Raw genomic sequence first — 19,430 nt, 5'->3', positions numbered from 1 at the left:
TTTCGCTGTTGAAAGCTGTGCTTCTGCTCTGGAATTGTTTTGTGAAAGATGTTGGGAGCTCTGAGTATTTCTTGGCCAGTTTTCACATTAGTTTGATTTTAGTCTTAAGGAATTGAATGGTGGGTATCAAAGTAGCTTGGCAGTGCTGTTCTTTGGTATGTAGGGTAAATTACTTAATTTTTTTAGTTGCACCTGAAAATAATGAATCTAAGAGAACTCTAAAATGAAACAAGGCAAGTAATGGTTTTAAAATGCATAAAGCATGTAAGATGCTGCAAAGAAGGATCGTCTGGTTTAATATTTAAACCACAAAAATTTTAAAACTGGAAAATAAGGGGTCATCTGTCATGGTTTCTGTATAAATTTAAGCGCTGGCTCTGTCACTATCTGTATAAGTTGCAGTGATGAACATATATGTATTAAGCAGTGAGTGCATGGCACGATCTAAATAATGACTGAATATTGTTGCTAAAAGGATCATTTCTAGTGCAGCCTCCTCCCCTTCTCTAACCTGGCCCTCACTATAGAAATATCGGGGCCCTTTTTACCAAGCCACAGTAAAAAGTGACCTTCGGTAGTGTAGGCACTTGGAATTGCCATGGGCCAGGCCACTTTTTATTGTGGTGTGAAAAAGGGAAAAAGGCTATTTTTAAAATGTAGGTTGTTAATGGCCATATGCTAATATAAAAATGAGCCAGTCAGTGCTGATAATTGTCAATTAACAAGCAATTATTAACACTAATTGCCAATAATTTACGTGCACAACTAAGAGTGTTCTATAACGTGATGTGCATAAATTCCAAGTTGCATAGTTGAAAAGGGAGCATGGCCATGGGTGTGGAATGGGCAGGTCATGGGCATTTCTAAAATCTATGCACGTTATAGAATACACCCAGTCCATGTTTAATTCAGGCATCAGCATTTACACCAAGTAAAGCATGGCATAAATGGCTGCAACTAAATGTACTCATGTTGATGGGCGCTCAGAGTATTCTATAAACTGTGCATAAATTTAGGCTTATTTTGTAAAGTATGCCTAAATTAAGGTATACTTTATAGAATATGCTTAAGCTTTTTTAATTTCAGCACCAATTTTTTATAGGCTTGATATATAGAATCTAGACCTAAAGCCGAGTCGAGTCTACTACTACTACTATTATTTAGCATTTCTATAGCGCTACAAGGCATACGCAGCGCTGCACAAACATAGAAGAAAGACAGTCCCTGCTCAAAGAGCTTACAATCTAATAGACAAAAAATAAATAAAGTAAGCAAATCAAATCAATTAATGTGGACGGGAAGGAAGAGAGGAGGGTAGGTGGAGGCGAGTGGTTACAAGTGGTTACGAGTCAAAAGCAATGTTAAAGAGGTGGGCTTTCAGTCTAGATTTAAAGGTGGCCAAGGATGGGGCAAGACGTAGGGGCTCAGGAAGTTTATTCCAGGCATAGGGTGCAGCGAGACAGAAGGCACGAAGTCTGGAGTTGGCAGTAGTGGAGAAGGGAACAGATAAGAAGGATTTATCCATGGAGCGGAGTGCACGGGAAGGGGTGTAGGGAAGGACGAGTGTGGAGAGATACTGGGGAGCAGCAGAGTGAATACATTTATAGGTTAGTAGAAGAAGTTTGAACAGGATGCAAAAACGGATAGGGAGCCAGTGAAGGGTCTTGAGGAGAGGGGTAGTATGAGTAAAGCGACCCTGGCGGAAGATGAGAGTCAAGTGAAGATTCACAAAAAAAGACTTTGTTGCCCTTTGTCATCTCCACTATCATTTTAGTATGCCTTGGCAGTTATCGTAGATAAGAAAACCCCCAAAATTGTCGGGCACTTTTGTACATTTTTGTGCAGTCTTGGTCCCTACTCAATTTTATAAGGGGGCACCTAGTTTAAAAGGGCATGTAAGCACCATTTTATTAAAAAACAAAACAAAACCATGAGCACCTAAGTGCCTTTATAACATTTACATAACATTTATAAATTAGCATAATTTATCATTTATGTGCAGACATGCAAATTCTGCCTGCGATCTGCCCAAACTCTGTCCCTGTCTACTGGCAAAGTGTGTAACATCATATTTTTACTCTGGTTGGGATTTTATAACAAGTCACATACATGTGAAAATGACTGTAAGATTATCCCAATGGATAGATAGATTGCTTGCCTTCCAGCATGAGCTAATTATTGATCAGTATTGGACTAGGATTAGTGTTTCTGTTAATTGACACGACTCAGAACAGTCCAAGGAAGCTGTGTTGTGAGGAGGACGACAACTGTTTCAGCTATCACTGACCTTCCCAGGTGTACCATCAGCAAATTGCAGGCGTGTGGTGATTTCTGAGCTCATTTGTGATTTTTAAGTTTTGTCAAATGTTTGTACTTCATAAATCTTTGAAGTCCTGATATCGAACTACAGTGTTTTCTTCTTTGGGATAATGATATTTACATAGGATAATGATTTGTAGTTTGGCATCAGATCAGCCCAGTATAAATCACTGGTAATGAGCAGCCACAGACACACTTGTCTTAACAGAGTTCAAAAAATCTTGCAGGTTTTTGTCTGGAGTTGGAACTGATAATGGGCCTTATTTTTTCATCTTCCTGACAGCATTACGCATCTTTGGAAAGTAGACAAAACAGTCTTGTGGTTAGGTATTCAGAGGATCATAAGTAGTTCAGATACAAGTTTTTGCAATGATATCATAACTTATTTCTAAGATAAACTGCTTAGGGTTTGCCTATACATTTTCAGGGCTTCCTGCTGTAGAGTTTCTAAACCAGAGCAGGGAACTGCAGGGAGGGTCATGCAAGGTAACAAGAGAAGTTAGCAGCATACACAGCTGATGAAATAGGAAAACCATATGGACAATCAGAAGCCAGGATACCACTGGGAGGAAATCAGTATCGCAGCTTTTTAGAGTAACCTTTTACAAATACAGTTCAAATGGCTCTCTTTTGAAATGTATAGGATGCAGATACAAGCTTTAGCAAAGTTAAGGCTTCTTAACAACTGTGTAAGCAATAATCTCCCCTGGGACAAATGTGGGCTAACCCAGATAAGGCATTAGGTATCTCCTGTGTCATTGCTAATAAGAATCTGTTTATTAGAATGGAGGGAGATTATTTTTTTTTCTATGATATGATGTATATTCACTATTGTCAAGTCAATAAAACAGGGGTTTGGGGGCATTTGCTATTATCTTAAATCAGAAATACGGTTTCTGTGGTTGGTTCTCAAAAGATTTGTCCAGATTATTTAGAGAAATCTTTGATTTTTACCTTCCCTCCCCATCCCCGGTTAGTGCCTAGTGTTTAAAGTTTGTTCAGTCAATTGCTAGACAGTCAAAATTTTGCCACAGGAAAAGAGGTGGCACTGGAGATGTTTTGAGGGCTAGTGTCTCCTTAACCAAGCAGTATTGATATCCAGTATAAGTACAATTGCAGCAGAGGGCTGTCTTTAAAGTTATCCAGAAAAACTTTGGATATATGCAGAGACACACTTATCTAAATAAATTACAGAATATGTAGTTAATTTATTCAGCAAATTCTATCCAAATAACATTACCGCTCAACATATTGCTAAATATTAGTCTTCGGTTTTCATTAATGAATTTTTTCCCTTATATTTTGTTCTCTGTCCTCGCCTAAGTGTGAGCTGAATGTACTTGAATAGCACTGAGAGAGAATTTTGGCATTTATGTACTTTGGGGAAGACTCCACAAGGGATACCAAAGGGTCCTTTTACTAAAAGGCAGTAGGGCTACCGCCAGGGTAGCACTCAGCGAATCGGCCCTACTGCTGGGCTTGCCCAGGAGCTCGGCGGTAGTTCGGGGTCTGCTGCCGCATGCCATTTCTGGTGCTAGAAAATACTTTTTATTTTCTAGTGCCGGTGGGCGGGGAGTAGGCGTGCCCGGCAGTAAGGACTCCGGCAAGAAATGGCTATGTGCCACTTTTCTAAGTAGCGCATGGCTATTTACTGCCTCTTGGGAAAAAAGAACCCTTTTACTTGCTGCGGTAAAATGTGACCTCGGCGCATGGCAATCCCACACGCTGATGCCACTGAGGGCCACCTTTTACCGCCACTTGGTACAAGAGTCCACAAATTCCATAACGGCAGTTACACACAAAATTGCCATTAAAGAATAGGACGTAAATTGGCATGTGTGTGCCTAACTTGTCAACTGGTATACATGCTGGCACCTAACGTTGGCAGTTGTGCACATAGGTAATAATATTCTGTATCTTACGTGCGCAATTGCAAGACATGCCCACTTTGTAGTTGCGCATTACAGCATTTAGGTACTATGGGCCCGATATTCAAGGCAATTTAAACGGCCAGGAGAGGCTCTTGACCATTTAAATCACTTATCTGGGATTAAGTATTCAGTGGCACTTAACTGGACAGTGCTGCTGAATATTACCTCTTAAAGACCAACCCTTAATCTTCAAGGTTAGGGGGTGGGCCGGGGGCAGAGTTTGGGTGGAGCAGCCACCTAACTAGTTTGTGGCAATTTTCAACCCTTTAACCGGTTAGGAACTTGCATAAATTTAAGACAGAAAAAAGGCTGTCTTGACTTTATGCCATGAAGGTAATCAGGCACCAGTCTGCATATCGGCCAGTGTCTGGTTACCTTCCAGGTAATGGCTCTGGTTACCTTCCGGGTAATGGCTTTGGCTGCCCCACCCCCCCTTCCTGATCCCCTCTCCCAACCCCAAAATGGAAACAAACCTGCTGCCAGCCTGATCCCCCCCCCCCCACTACCAAAGATACAAGTTAGGCTAGACCCCTACTCCTGCCAGCCCCCTCCTCCCCCGGCCTACACTGCAGAATCCCTGATGGTCCAGTGATGAATGGGCAGAAGTAATGCCCACTCGCTTCTGCACAGGTCCAAGGCCACTAGAAAATGGCTGCTGTGACCTCTTGCAGGAGCCTCATGCTACTTCAAGAACTGTGAGTACTTTAGGTACCTTGGTACTTGAAGTATCACGAGGCTACCGCTAAAGTTCACGGAAGCCATTTTCTAGCAACCTTGGATCTGGGCAGAAGTAAGTGGGCATCGCTTCTGCCCATTCACCACTGGACCACCAGGAATTCTGCAAGGTAACCCTGGGGAAGGAGGGGGCCCAGACCTACCTTGTATCGGGGGGGGGGGATATTTCCCGTCTAGGGGGTGAGAGGGGGATTTGGATGAGAGGAACTGAATCTGAGCATGAATGTCTCATGTGAGGTTCTGACACTGAATATCCAGGGCTAATTTAGCCAGCCACTGCCAGCGTTTAAAAAATGCTGACTGCCGCCAGCTGAATATTAGCAGTCATGTTTTACAGAATAGTACTTAACTGCAATTACGCACGTACATACAAATTAGTACCAATTAACACCACTTATGGGCTGTTATTGGTACTTAATGTCAATCTGCACCTAGTTTAACAATTAAGTTAGGTGTGCAACTGGCACTATTCTATAATGTGCAAGCCCAAATTTGTATGCTAGTCAGAAATTGGGGGCACCCAACTCTATAGATTGTAGGGGTTTGTGTGGACATGTGCAGATCCATGTGATTATTCTAATTATTTATGTGCATAACCAATGCATATATCAGTGGTTCCCAAACCTGGTCCGTGAGGCACCACAGTCAGTCAGGTTTTCAGGATATCCACAATGAATATTCATGAGAGAGATTTGCATGCACCATCTCCACTTCATGCAGATCTCTCGCATGAATATTTATTATGGATATCCTGAAACCCTGACTGGCTGGGGGGGGGGGGGGGGGGGTGCATCCAGGACCGGGTTTGGGAACCATTGGCATATATGTTATCACCTTGTTTATAAAATTACACCAAACTCTGTAAAAATGTACATATATTCATAAAGTAAATGATACAAAATTGAATGAAAAGAAAAAATGGACCAAAAAAGGAAAAACAAAACAAACAGAAGTGTTTTCACAGCACACTCCCTCAACTGAAAATGTAGCTGGCTTCTCCTGCCAGGCAACCCCTGATTAATGCCTCATCTATCTTTAATCAGACATTGCTAAGTCTTCCCCTTGAAGAGCATTACAAAATTTCTCCAAGCCCTCTGAGGACCAAATGGATAGAGCAAGGGACAGGTCTGGGGTGAGCCCAGGAAAGCAAGTACAATGATTTCATTTTCAAGTACCCACACCTGCTTTTCACACATTTAAACTGTATACTTTGCACCTGCAAAGCAGGGGCGTAGCTATATGGGGCCACGTGGGCATGGGCCGCCACAGATTACGCCCTGGCCCCCTCTACATTTGACCTCCCCCTGCCACCCGCCACCCACCCCGCCGCTGCATCAGGTACCTTGTTTGCTGGCGGGGATCCCCAAACCCCACCAGCCGAAGAGTTTTCTTCAGCGCCGGTCGACTCCGGCGCCTTCGTTGTGTGATCATCTGTTTCTGACGCCTTATGTCCTGCACCGTGCATGTAGCCCTGTGCAGGACGTAAGGCGTCAGAAACAGATGATCACACAACGAAGGCACCAGAGTCGGCCGGCGCTGAAGAAGACTCTTCGGCTGGTGGGGATTGGGGACCCCCGTCAGCAAACAAGGTACCTGATGCGGTGACAGGGGGGGGGTTGCGGTGGCGGTGGCGGGGGGGGTCCAAAATGGCGGGGGGGGGTCGGCTGCCAAACAGTCCCCCCCCCCCCACACCTCGGGCTCTGGCCCCCCTTCCTGCCGAGGTCTGGCTACGCCTCTGCTGCAAAGTATGGAACTTAAATACTCCAGGAGTCTGCCTTTGAAAACTAGATTGAAAGCTCATGTGGGCTGATGCTCAGAAATCCCACAGTGAAGCCAACAGGCAGAACCCATACAGCCGGAACAGCGCAGAAAACTGTATTAAATTTTAGTATATTATTGCAAACTGCTCTTATGGTTCAAATGGGCAGTATATCAAATCTGAATAAAATGTAAATATAAATAACTCCAGAACCTCAGAGGATGTTGGATAGCTCCAGTCATTTTACATCTGTATATTATATTTTACCATTCATTTTGCTCTCTATCTCTTTCATATCTCCTCCTTGTCACTAGCTTGACTGAGTCCTTTAAGCTGGCATTATATCATTGTCTCTCCAATGTCCACAATGTCAGCTGGTTCCAGTGCAATCTGGCAGGCAGCCCAACTTGCACGCACTTAACATGTTAACACCCTCATGTTCTGCCAGAACTTCCTGATGAGGGGCTGAGAGCTTCTGTTCTAAGTGTTAGTCCCTTCCTCCCCTGTTTATCTTGGAAGGCTGCTGATGCATGCTGTCATGTACAAATCACAGCTAGTCTACTTCTGCAAGTGATAGGAAGAAAATAATACATCACCCCCCCCCCCCCCCATGGTACGCTGGCTTTTGGCATACTCTTTTTTGTTGTTGTTTAAATAAGAATGTAGTCCTCATTTGACTTGCCCTTTAATAAATTTGGAATGCATATTATTTGCATTTCAAGTGCATTTGAGGGAATATATTTGAAACATGAATAGAGATCGACAACATCACCAGAGGGAAACACAGAGGGGGAAGAGAGCCTTGGACTAGCCGCTCTTTCTGCTTTCCAGGAGGGATGTGTGCTTATGGTTCGTGGCCTGCAAATTAGGGGAACTGGGTTCAACTCCCACTGTAGCTCCTTATAACTCTGGGCAAATCAGTTTCGGGCCCTTTTACTAAGCCGCAGCAAAAAGTGACCTGCGTAGTGCGAGCGCATCTTTTGGATGTGTGCTGGGCCAGTTTTTATAATTTCCTGGAAAAAGGGCTTTTTTTAAAGGGGCCGGAAAATGGACATGCAGCAAAATAAAAACCTGGATTTTGGGGCACGTGGTAGCCAGGCAGTAATGCCGATTTGGTTCGCACTGGATGCGCATAGGACCTTATGTGCCTTTGTAAAAGGCCCCAAAATCCTCCATTACTCCAGTTACAAAATAAGTGCCTGTATATCCTATATAATAATTCAAACCTCCAACGTTCTAATCTTGCTGCCTCAGACCGTGGCTCCTTTGGAGTTGGTCTGCTAGGCTCCGTAGATTGCTGATGTCACCGGAAAGGAGACACCAGATTGGCTCGACGATAAGGAGCAGGAGCATTGAAGTCTCACCCAGTCGGGGTTACGGCGTACGGTGGTAGCAGCATTGGTAAACGGCATACAGGCTCGGGTCATCTCTGTCTCTCAGCTCTGGTCCCGCCCTCATTTCCTGTTTCCACAAGGGTGGGACCAGAGCTGAGACACAGAGACGGCCCAAGCCTGTATGCCGTTTACCGATGCTGCTGATGCTGCCGCTGTACACCATAACCCCGACTGGGTAAATGAGACTTCAAGAATTTGTAAGGAGGGGGGGCTGGCAGTGGACGGGAGGGAGGAAGGGAGGCTACGATGATCCTGGAACTGTGAGTGAGGGGGGATCCTGGAACTGTGGGTGGGTGGGAGGGAGGGATGGAGGGAGGGAGGATCCTGGTAGTGGAAGGGTGACCCTTACACTCAGAGGGAGGGAGATACTGGGAGGGAGGGAGATACTGGGAAGGTGTGTGAAATATGCATGAGGCAGTTTGGGGGGGCTGTTGGATCACCTCGGGGGGTGGAGGGGGGAAGCGGTGATGACTTCACGGGGGGTGGAGGGGGAGCGGTGGCAACCTGGGGGAAAACCTTGCTAGCGCCCGTTTCATTGTGTTCAGATTTATGCGTGCTGATTTGTGTGTGCAGCTTTACTTGCCATATATAGAATCTAGGGAGTATGTGTCTATACTTGACACTTTATTTTGTTCTGCCCTTTAAACCTTACACTTTGCTTTTCAGTCTTCTAATGACTTCTAACATAGTAAGTGATGGTAGAGAAAGACCAGTAGCTGAAGTTCTCTATGCTTGGTTTATATCCTCTTGACTTTTAGGGATTCACCTAAATCTGTGAAAACCATTCATGATCATCTGAACTTCAGAAAATCTCTAAAGATCAGCTTATCTGGAAAGGCTTACCCTAATTGACCCGTCTTAAATCCATAATTCCTGGAACACAACTAATTTATTGACCTGATGGACTCTATTAACCTTCCCCTCTTTTCCCTCGTCCCTTGTAATTACTATCCTTCCTATTCCCCTTACTATAGTTCATTTGTTTGTTTACCGGATTGGCGATTGCCTGTACGGACCGATGTGATCCACATTGAGCCTGCCAACGGGTGGGAAAATATGGGGTATAAATGTTATAAATAAATTCACTGTGTGTATTTCACTCCTTTGTGAATTCCAGCATCATTTTTGCTTGCACCAACTCTTTATTTATTTATTTGTTTATTATGGGGCCCTTTTATGGCAGATACTGTGGGGTATGCCTTCTTGAACAGGTGAGTTTTTAGGGTTTTTCGGAATTATAGATGACTAGTAAAAAAGGCCCGTTTCTGGAACGAATGAAACGGGCGCTAGCAAGGTTTTCCTGGGAGTGTGTATGTTTGAGAGAGCCAGAGTGAATGTGCGAGTGTGTGACAGAGTGAGACTGCCTGTGTGACAGTGTGTGTGTGAGAATGAGAGTGTGTGACAGGGCCCCCTCCCCTGTTCTTAATGCCCCTCACCCCGTTCCTCCCTCCTTTTCCTCCTCCTTCCCACACTTTGGGTTCCTTAAGGCTTTCAAAAGTCTATGTACCCCCGTGGCCCTAATGCCCAGTATCCAGATACCCCACCGCTTTCCTCCTCACCCCTCCCCCAAGATGTAATACTTTCACGTCCTTCATTTTTTTAAAAAAGTGTCCTATCTACCCTGTGTACGAATGCCTGGCATTCAGATTGTGTTCCTCTGGTAAATTTTCATTTCTTTCATTCATTCAGAACTTGCCTCCCCCCCCCCCCCCCTGAACACTTTTGGTTCCTTCAGTCTTTTAAAACTCTCCTATGTACCCTGTGTGCTAATGGCCAGCATTGAGATTGTTTTCCTGTCCCAAATTTGCATGTCTGTCAGTCATTCACAACTCCCCCCCCCCCTTCTCCAGTTTAACACTTTCCTTTCCTTCAGTCTTTTAAAACTCCCCTATCTACCCTGTGTCCTAATGGCCAGCATTCAGATTGTTTTCCTTTCCCAAATGTTCATGTCTTTCAGTCGTTCAGAACTCCCCCCTCCCCCCATTTAACACTTTCGGTTCCTTCAGTCTTTTAAAACTCTCCTATCAACCCTGTGTCCTAATGGCCAGCACTCAGATTGTTTTGCTTTGCCAAATTGTCTGTCACTGATGTCGCTGAGGTCAGTGCGTGCCTGCCTAGCAGACCACTTCCGGCAGGCACGGTCCCAAGCACATCTTGTTGGAGGTGAGAATTATTATATAGGATTATTCATAGATTTCAGGCGTTTTGGTAGAGAATTCCAGAGCTATGTGCATATGTAAGAGAAACTTGGCTCGTATGTTGATTTATACTTCAGGCTTTTACAACTTGGGAAGTGAAGAGTTAAGATCTACAGCTTCTCTTTTGGTAAAGGCTTGCTGTTCTCTTGGTACATTGTTTCCCGGAAAGTTATTTGTGCCACTCGATAGCCTCATGGGATGTGAAGTTTCCATAATGTATTAATTTGTTACCAACCTATGAAACGTTTTGATTTATGCTGCTGTAATTTCTTTCTTGTTGCCGTACTCATTTAACTTTGCATTTATGAGGCATTTGAAGTCTCAAAATGCTTTCTCTTTCTATTTATGTGGTTCTTTTCCATAACTTTTTATGGTCTGTTGCTTTTTGAGTTGTGGGATGATGTATTTAAGGTCAGAGAGAGTACTTTCGGGGTGTGAGAGTCATCCATTTTCTTCGGGTTCTGATTGTGACACTCTCCATATGACAGGGACTTCAGTGCCTTGTGTCCTGGTGACAAGAAGAATCATCTTGGTTAAAAGAAAACATGAAATGTGCACTAATTTGTTCATTCAGTGGCTTCATTTCATGCACAGATGCAAAGCATATTCTAACCTCATCAGCAATATTTTGGGTTGTTTTTTTTTAGCACTGATGATTCATAGCTTCTGAGTTTTTGCTCTCTCATGACACGTGGCTTATGTGGTTTTCTAGCTGGATTCTTTTTGAGCTGTGCCATGTGTTATTTTACCCAGATGCACTTTGTTTTAGTCTTGTTTTGTTGCAATTGCAGTCCTTCTTTATCTGCCTCACAGTGAAAAGCTGAGGTATATAGAGACAGATACAGATCAGTTTTTTGGACATAACTGTCATAAGGGAATTCAAAAAGGTGTGGGATAAACACAGAGGATCTGTAACACAGCACAACAAAAAAAACATTTTTGTGTGCTACTAGGCAAAAACCATTTGTCCTATACTAAATTCAGTGTGCGTATTCCAAATCCAAACTCAGAATTGTTATGACACGTCAGGAAATTTTGTTATGCATAAGTTTGCCCAAATGAATTAAGCACTTGGAAAGCATTGAATAATTTTTTACAGAACGAGTTTTACTCCAACAATTACCTGATCTACATCAAAGTTTTCGTAGTAAACAGTATATGAAAATGGAATGGAATAACAAAATTTCAAAAAAGTCTCGTATTCCAATTTAAAAGTCTTACTTCAGCAAGGCCCAGTACTGTTAAAAGTGCTTCAGGCATCTGCTTTTGCGTTTGTGACTGGTCAAATTTTCCCATTGCAAAACCAGCAGTAGTCCCCCATCATGTTGGGATTCCAGCGGCCTTGATATCTGTTCTCCATTGTAGAAATGCCTTTATGGAACCTCTCTCCATTTTTCTAATATATAATGCATTAATATTATAAGTGAATAGGCTTTGCATGTATAACTTAAAATCTAGACGTGTCAGGCAAATTCGGAGTTCATATTTGGAATTAGCAGGTTCAATTTAGTATAAATCACATGTTTTTCTCTCAGTAGCAAAATCATTGTTGCATTGTGTAATTAGAAAACGAATGGTATAAAAAAACAAAACTTAAATGGTTGCATATGTGTTTGCATGTTGAGTGGTGCTTAGATGGTGACTCTGGCTGTGAAGAACTAAGGCTAGTGCTGGTCAAGCTTGTATGGTCTGGGTTCCGTATATGGCAGTCTGGTTTAAGATGGGCTGGAGAGGGCTACGACGGACACTCCAGTAATGTGGAATGTGAGGACAGTGCTGGGCAGACTTTTACAGTTTGGATTTCGATAGGCTGGAGTGGGCTTCGACCGCAACTTCAGTAGTTGGAACCTAAGGTCATGGCCGGGTGGACTTCTACGATCTATGTCCCAGAAATGCCAGAGAGAGACAATGATCAGGTATTTTATATCACATTCATTGTTACTGTGCAAGCATCATTGCGTTACAGTAGAGAAATGGTTAATCTTCAAAACTCTTACTCTTGCTTTCAAAACTTTCAGAATAGGTCTCCCTGCCTGCTTATCTGCTCTTACTATCCCTTATACCCCAACTAGACTTCATTGGTCCTTAAACGACCACCGCTTATGTCTTCCTAGTACTAGATTTGCTCAGATAGAATTTATTTATTTATTTATTGCATTTGTATCCCACATTTTCCCACCTATTTGCAGGCTCAATGTAGCTTACATAGTATTGTTAACATAATTATTCCAGTATATCAGGTACAGTTAGCATTATGTAGAGATTATTTAAGGGAAGAAAGAAGAAGGAAGGGATTTATTAGGGTATTTATAGAATTTATAGAATCTGCTAGGCATCATGCTTTTTTTTTTTACTGCTCCCTTCCTTTGGAGCTCCATGCCCCTACCACTCCACGCTGACCTATCTTAAGTCATCTAACATAGTAACACAGTAAATGACGACAGATAAAGACCTGTACGGTCCATCCAGTCTGCCCAACAAGATAAACTCATTTTACATGGTATGTGATACTTTATATGTATACCCGAGTTTGATTTGTCCTTACCTTTCTCAGGGCACAGACCGTAGAAGTCTGCCCAGCATTGTTCTTGTACTAAGTTCTGAAGCTAACGTCGAAGCCCCTTAAAAGTTACACTCCAGCCCATCCCTATCTGCCTTGAAAACATGGCTATTTCATTGAGCATTTGATTCCACCTAAGATGGTTAGCTGTCAATTATCATTTATTTATTTATTGCATTTGTATCCCACATTTTCCCACCTCTTTGCAGGCTCAATGTGGCTTACAATACAACATGAATGGTGGAAATAAGAAAAGAATAGACATGTGATATTATAGAAGGTTTTTGGGTTACATGATAATGTTAGAACATGATAGTGATATAACAAGAAAACATTATGAGACAATTCTGGGTACACTATCCCCTTCCCCCTTTTTTGTCCTTTCTCCCTACCTCAAGTTTTTCCTGCCCTTTCTCTTACCTCTCTTATAAATGAATCTTGGATGAATGTTCCTTTTTCCTGTCAATAAATTATAGTTCCTTTCCTTTCTCTTGTTATTTACCTCTTTCAGTAAGGTTGATGTAAACCACTATGATCTGTGAGTTAGTGAATGGCAGTAAAGCAAGTGTAAGTAAGTAAATAAACAACACCACCAAAGTAATCTACAAAGTGTCACAATATGAAACTCTGAAATACTTAAAATGAAAACAGGGAAGGAAAAGCCTCAAAGTACCTCAGTACTCAAGCAAAGATAATAGTAAGAAAATGGAGGAACATGGTGCAAAACCAGACATCTAAGATCATGAAATGAATGGCCACATTGAACGCAATGAGTAACTAAAGGGAGACCAGGCTTATTTGTATGAATTGAACTTTTGGTTACACAGTGATTGCTCCCGTAAGAACATAACTGTCGCCATACTGGCCAATCCAGGTCACAACTACCTGGCAAGATCCCAAAACAGAACAATACATTTTATGCAGCTTATCCTAGAAATAAGCAAAGGATTTCCCCATCTTAATAATGACTTATGGACTTTTCTTTTAGGAAGATATCCAAACCCTTTTTAAACCCCACTAAGTGACATGCTTTTACCACATTCTCTGGTGACAAATTACAGTGTTTAATTACACATTGAATGAAGAAATATTTTCTCTGATTTTGTTTTAAATTTACTACTTTGTAGCTTCATTGCGTTCCCCCAAGTCCTAGTATTTTTGGAAAGAGTAAACAAGCGATTCATATCTATCCGTTCCACTCCACTCATTATATTATATACCTCTATTATATCTCCCCTCAGCCATCTTTTCTCCAACCTGAAGATCCCTAGCTGTATTAGCCTTTCCTCATGGGAAGTTGTCCCACCCCCTTTATCATTTTTATTGCCTTCTCTGTACATTTTCCAATTCCACTGTATCGTTTTTGAAATGTGGTAGACCTGCTTCTTTAAACTAGATGAGTTTGGTAGGTGAACCAGGAAATGATATACTTTTTGTTTCCATGCTAGTAAAACAGCGTTATTTCATGTCCTTCTAGTACAGTCTGTCTCAAGCTCAACATATTTTGTTTATGTAATAATGAGTGAGAGAGACTTTCTTCTGGCCATCCTGTGACCTAGAGGATGAGCTGGGGTTGCATCTGGTCATTAACCTGTGAAGGCGTTAACATGCTGAACAGGAAATCTGTGACTCACCGGGTATTACTGCTGTTAGAAAGTGTCTGTGTTCAGAAAATGTACAGGTGTCCTAAAGCTTATGCCTCAAAAAGTGTTGCTGTCGTGGAGGCTCTTATTTCTTCAGACTAGTGCTCATTCCCTTGGTGTCAACACTTAGCCTACTGAGTGTGTCTTGGACTTCTGGCCTTAACCTCTTAAAAGAATTATTATAAGAAAGTATTATTATAACCTCCTTATCCAGGGAAGCTCAGCCCATCTGTGCTATCTGCTGCCGCGTGAAATTCTGCCGTTCAAAGATTAAAGCTGGATGCACTGAACCCCAGACAGAATGAACTCACAGTTGCACTGGCCTCAGTTCATCCCTACAGTTTTTGGATGCCAGAGGGCAAATATTTCAGGCTACTTGGGTCTGGTCAAATAGCAACTGTTTTTCAAGGGGATATTTGAGGAATTGTTTTAGTGTTAAAATAGATGCACATTGTAGTTCCCAGAAAGATATTTGAGGCATTGCAGAAGAAAGAGCAACCTTAGCTAATCCATTAACACCCTGTCCCCACATCCCAGCCCACAAAGGGATACTTACTTACTCTTAGGCCTTCAAACCCAAATATGTTTACACTTGCATTGGGCTCAAATATTTCTGGAAGATTCCTTGTTGCAGCTGCATAATCCTCATTCTAGTCTGAGAGAAACCATGTAATTTTGATGATCTTTTCCTCTTATGGCAAAAATAGGAAACCTAGCATAAACCATCTGGAAACTTAGCTTAAACCATTCTAGTCATTGTGAAACCCTATTTGCATAGGATGCTGAGTGTATTCTGAATCATAGTTACCTGTTGCTAGGGCCAACCTTGGGGGGTCAGCGCTCAAGAAAAAGATCTGGGTGTCATAGATAATACGCTGAAATCTTCTGCTCAGTGTGTGGCAGTGGCCAAAAAAGCAAATAGGATGCTAGGAATTATTAGGAAAGGGATGGTGAATAAAACCGAAAACACTATAATGTCTTTGTATCGCTCCATGGTGTGTCCGCACCTTAAGTATTACGTTTAGTTCTGGTCGCCGTATCTAAAAAAAGATATAGTGGATTTAGAAAGGGTTCAAAGAAGAGTGACCAAAATGATAAGGGGATGGAACTCCTCTTACAAGAAAAGTCTAGAGACGTTAGGGCTCTTCAGCTTGGAAAAGAGACGGATGAGCAAAGATATGATTGAGGTCTACAAAATCCTGAGTGGTGTAGAACGAGTAGAAGTAAATCAATTTTTTTACTCATTCCAAAAATACAAAGACTAGGGGACACTCAAGGAAGTTACATGGAAATACTGTTAAAACAAATAGGAGGAAATATTTTTTCATCAATGAATAGTTAAGCTCTGGAACTCATTGCCAGAGGATGTGGTAACAGCAGTTAGCATATCTGGGTTTAAAAAAGGTTTGGACAAATTCCTGGAGGAAAAGTCCATAGTCTTCTATTGAGGCAGACATGGGAAACAACTGCGAGCCCTGGGATTTTAGTATGGAGTGTTGCCACGATTTGGGTTTCTGCCAGGTACTTGTGACCTGGCTTAGCCACTGTTTGCAAAAGAGGATACTGGGCTAGATGGACCATTGGTCTGACCCAGTATGGCTACTCTTATGGGAGGAGCAGTTTTGCAAAAGTTTACATAATAAATAAGAGCAGCATCACTTGGCAGCCTCCACATATAAGTGCTGGCACTATTAGAAATGTACAGAGTAATTCTGTTTTTAGGTGCCAAGAAGTGACCTATTTGAAGCCTATTCTGTAAAGGAAAGTAGGCATTTACTTTTCTTTACAGAATACTAGCATAGCTAGGCAAATGCATGCATACTGTATATGTTTGAGGCAGTTCTAGATCAGTGATTCTCAACCCAACCCTCAGGCAGCAATAAAACACAGGAAATTAAGGGACCTTTTTACTAAAGCATGACAAGTTTGCTCCCACTGTACGCCATTTCCCGCGCTTCAAATAATATTAAAAACATTTTAACGCTAGGGTCGTACCTGGTGGAAACTGGTTAGCGCCGCATGTTGCCTGTTATTGGGTTAGTGCAGAACCCTTACCACCTCCTAAATAAGTAGCAGTAAGGGCTCCCCTGGGATATGGCTGTGCAGCATGTGTTAACTTCCCCCGTGGCCATTTCCTCTCTTTAAAAAAAAAAAAGGCCTTTTACCTGCTGCAGTAAAAGAGGGCATCAGCACACGGTAAATCTGTCTACCGACACCATCACAGGGATTCTTTTACTCCAGCTTGGTAAAAGGACCGCTAAGGAAATTAACTCCCTCAGTCCATCATACAAAACTAGTATTAACTTTGGAACAGGTGTAAAAGCTGAAGGGGAAATTATTTGGCATATATGTGTATTCTCTCTATATACCTCTTCAGTCTGCCCAAGCCATACCTACCCAAGTGAAAAAAGCACAGTGGGCCTCCAAGGATGGTTGGGTTGGTATCTAAAATTTATTAAAGGACCTGACGTGGGCTGTGTCTCGACAAACTGCCTGTGTCAGGGTCATCAATGTAAGTCCTTTGTTCCTTCAAAGATAGGTAAGTGTTACCAACACAATAATAGAATTGAAAAACAGCTTGAACTGCTGTTCCACCTTCTCCTCATACATCTCCATGAGGGCCGAGCCCCCTTTCATGAGAATGGAGATGTTTTTGGTCTCAGCTGTAAACAAATGTGTCTACCTTTGGAGGAAACTGCCAGTACATATCCACCGCCTCAGAAGGGAGAGAATACAGCCTGCACCTTGGACCCTGGCAGAACTCCATTCAGGGCCTCCCACTCTGCAAACATCATGCAGGAGAGAGTCTTGTGAAGGGAAAAGTTCTTGGGGGGGCCCCTGAGAGGCCCTTCAGAATGGGGGTCCCCCTCCATTGGTTCATCTGAGGACAGACTCAGGGCCTAAGACACTGAATCAATAAGGCCGGAAAGTTCCCAACAAAAGAATTGAATAATTGTGGAGTGCTCATTCTCCTCCTATGGGGGGGGGGGGGGGGGGGGAGATTCCACCTCTGAGTCAGAGAGTGGCTGAGACTCCAAGTGGTCCTCTGCCTAATCATTGCCACCCCCAGCGGCTGAAGAGCCTTCTGCTAGCATGTGATCACCTCTGCACCTTTTGGTCCAAGAAGTGGGCCTCTCATGTGGTCCCAGAGATGGCTCCCCAAGTAGCGAGGGACAAGCATCAACTGTTAGCACCTGCTTAACAAGCAGAGCCACTTGCTGCACCTGATCAGAGCTCAGGGCCCCATTGGGACCACCCCCACCCCGGGTTCAAGGCAGGTGAAGTGACATTGACTCCACCCCTTAAAACCCCAATCAGGGTTGAGACTGTTCCCACTGCAGAGAAACTGCTTATCACTAGAAACAGTTACAGATAACAAGGACTGAAATATCAAAGTAGGATGCACACAAGAGAAAGACTGGTGATGCAGCAAAACACGGTTTATATCACTTTTATAAATGACATTCACTCTGTGCATGCTCATACAGCACTTGTGTTCCTGTACATGCAGCATTCAATAGCAACCCACACCCAAAAAAAGAATCAAAGGAATGACAAAGTGCACACATATACACACAAGCACCAAGAACAGAGGAGGAGGGAGAATATGTGCGTGTGGTATATAAGGTTGAACAGTATTGCATAGACATAGAAACAGCAACACAGCAGCATGATAGAGACACGCAGCAGTCACAGCAAACTGACAGCCACAGACACGAGACAATGATAGGCATGAAAAGACAATCATGGAATTGGTAAAGGCCACCCACCACAGCTCACCTCCTGGTCCCTGGTATACCTTGGGGCTCCTCTCTAACCACTGAACACCCTGTAGTCTGTTAGCTCCCTCTTCTGGTGGCTGAGAGAGAACATATTCTACTGTGAGCCCATAATAGAAACTGATTTGTAGCAGTTCTGAGGTCAGTCTGAAAGAAACACACACACAGAGGTCAGTCTGAAAGAACCCCCTCCACACACACACACACACATCAAACAAAAGTAAAATTCACTTTTTACTGTCCATGTTCAATGTCTTAATGTGCGTCAAACACATTAACATGTGAGCCCCCCCCCCCCCCCCCCCCGGGAGATTCATTAGTATGAGATAAGGAGGGTCTCCACAATGGTATGCTGCTGAGGTCCCTGTAGAAGTCCTCAGGTAAGTCATGTAGTCATTTCTGTATCCCATGGTTCCTACATGTGTTACTGTATCCAGTATCCCTGTACGGAGCAGAAGAAACAGGAAATGATAAGAGGGGAAGCTATTATTGCTCATTTTCCCAATATAGGCGATAGAGGTGCTGATTTAGTTTAAAGAAGTGCCCTCTATATAAGTGTCTGTGGGGCCCTTTAACTAAGCCGCGTAGGTGCCTACACGCGCCCAATGCATGTCAATTAGGAGTTACCGGCCGGCTACCGTGAGGCCCGGGCGGTAATTTCACTTTTTTACGTACGGCCGCTATGCGCGCCGGAAAATTATTTTTATTTTCCTACGTGTGGCAATTGTCATTCTACGCGCGTAGATGATTACTGCATGGTTACTGTGTGAGCGCGTAGATGATTACTGCATGGTTACTGTGTGAGACCTTACCGCTAAGTCAATGGCTGGCGGTAAGGTCTCTGACCCAAAATGGATATGCGACAATTTTTATTTTGCCGCACATTCTTTTTTGGCAAAAATTTTAAAAAGGCCTTTTTACAGTCGCACTGAAAATGGATATGCACGCGCCCAAAACAGACATCTACACTAGTGCAGCCCATTTCTCGGTGCATCTTAGTGAAAGGACTGCTGTTTGCTGGAGATGCCCTGGATGAAACGCTGAGTTGAAATGACTGAGATTTATTTATTTATTTATTTATTTATTGCATTTGTATCCCACATTTTCCCACC

At 43.0% G+C, this 19,430-nt stretch overlaps 1 protein-coding gene across 4 annotated transcripts in view; it reads left to right on the top strand.

Moving 5' to 3' along the window:
* PALLD (palladin, cytoskeletal associated protein) overlaps positions 1–19,430 on the top strand; it is a 738,625-nt gene that overhangs the window by 360,422 nt on the left and 358,773 nt on the right. The window lies entirely within an intron of this gene.

Source organism: Microcaecilia unicolor, chromosome 2 (assembly GCF_901765095.1).
Source record: "Microcaecilia unicolor chromosome 2, aMicUni1.1, whole genome shotgun sequence".
In the NCBI taxonomy this organism is placed as follows: Eukaryota; Metazoa; Chordata; class Amphibia; order Gymnophiona; family Siphonopidae; genus Microcaecilia; species Microcaecilia unicolor.
The sequence above is the reverse complement of the archived record's forward strand: the minus strand, read 5'-3'. Positions and strand labels throughout refer to the sequence as shown.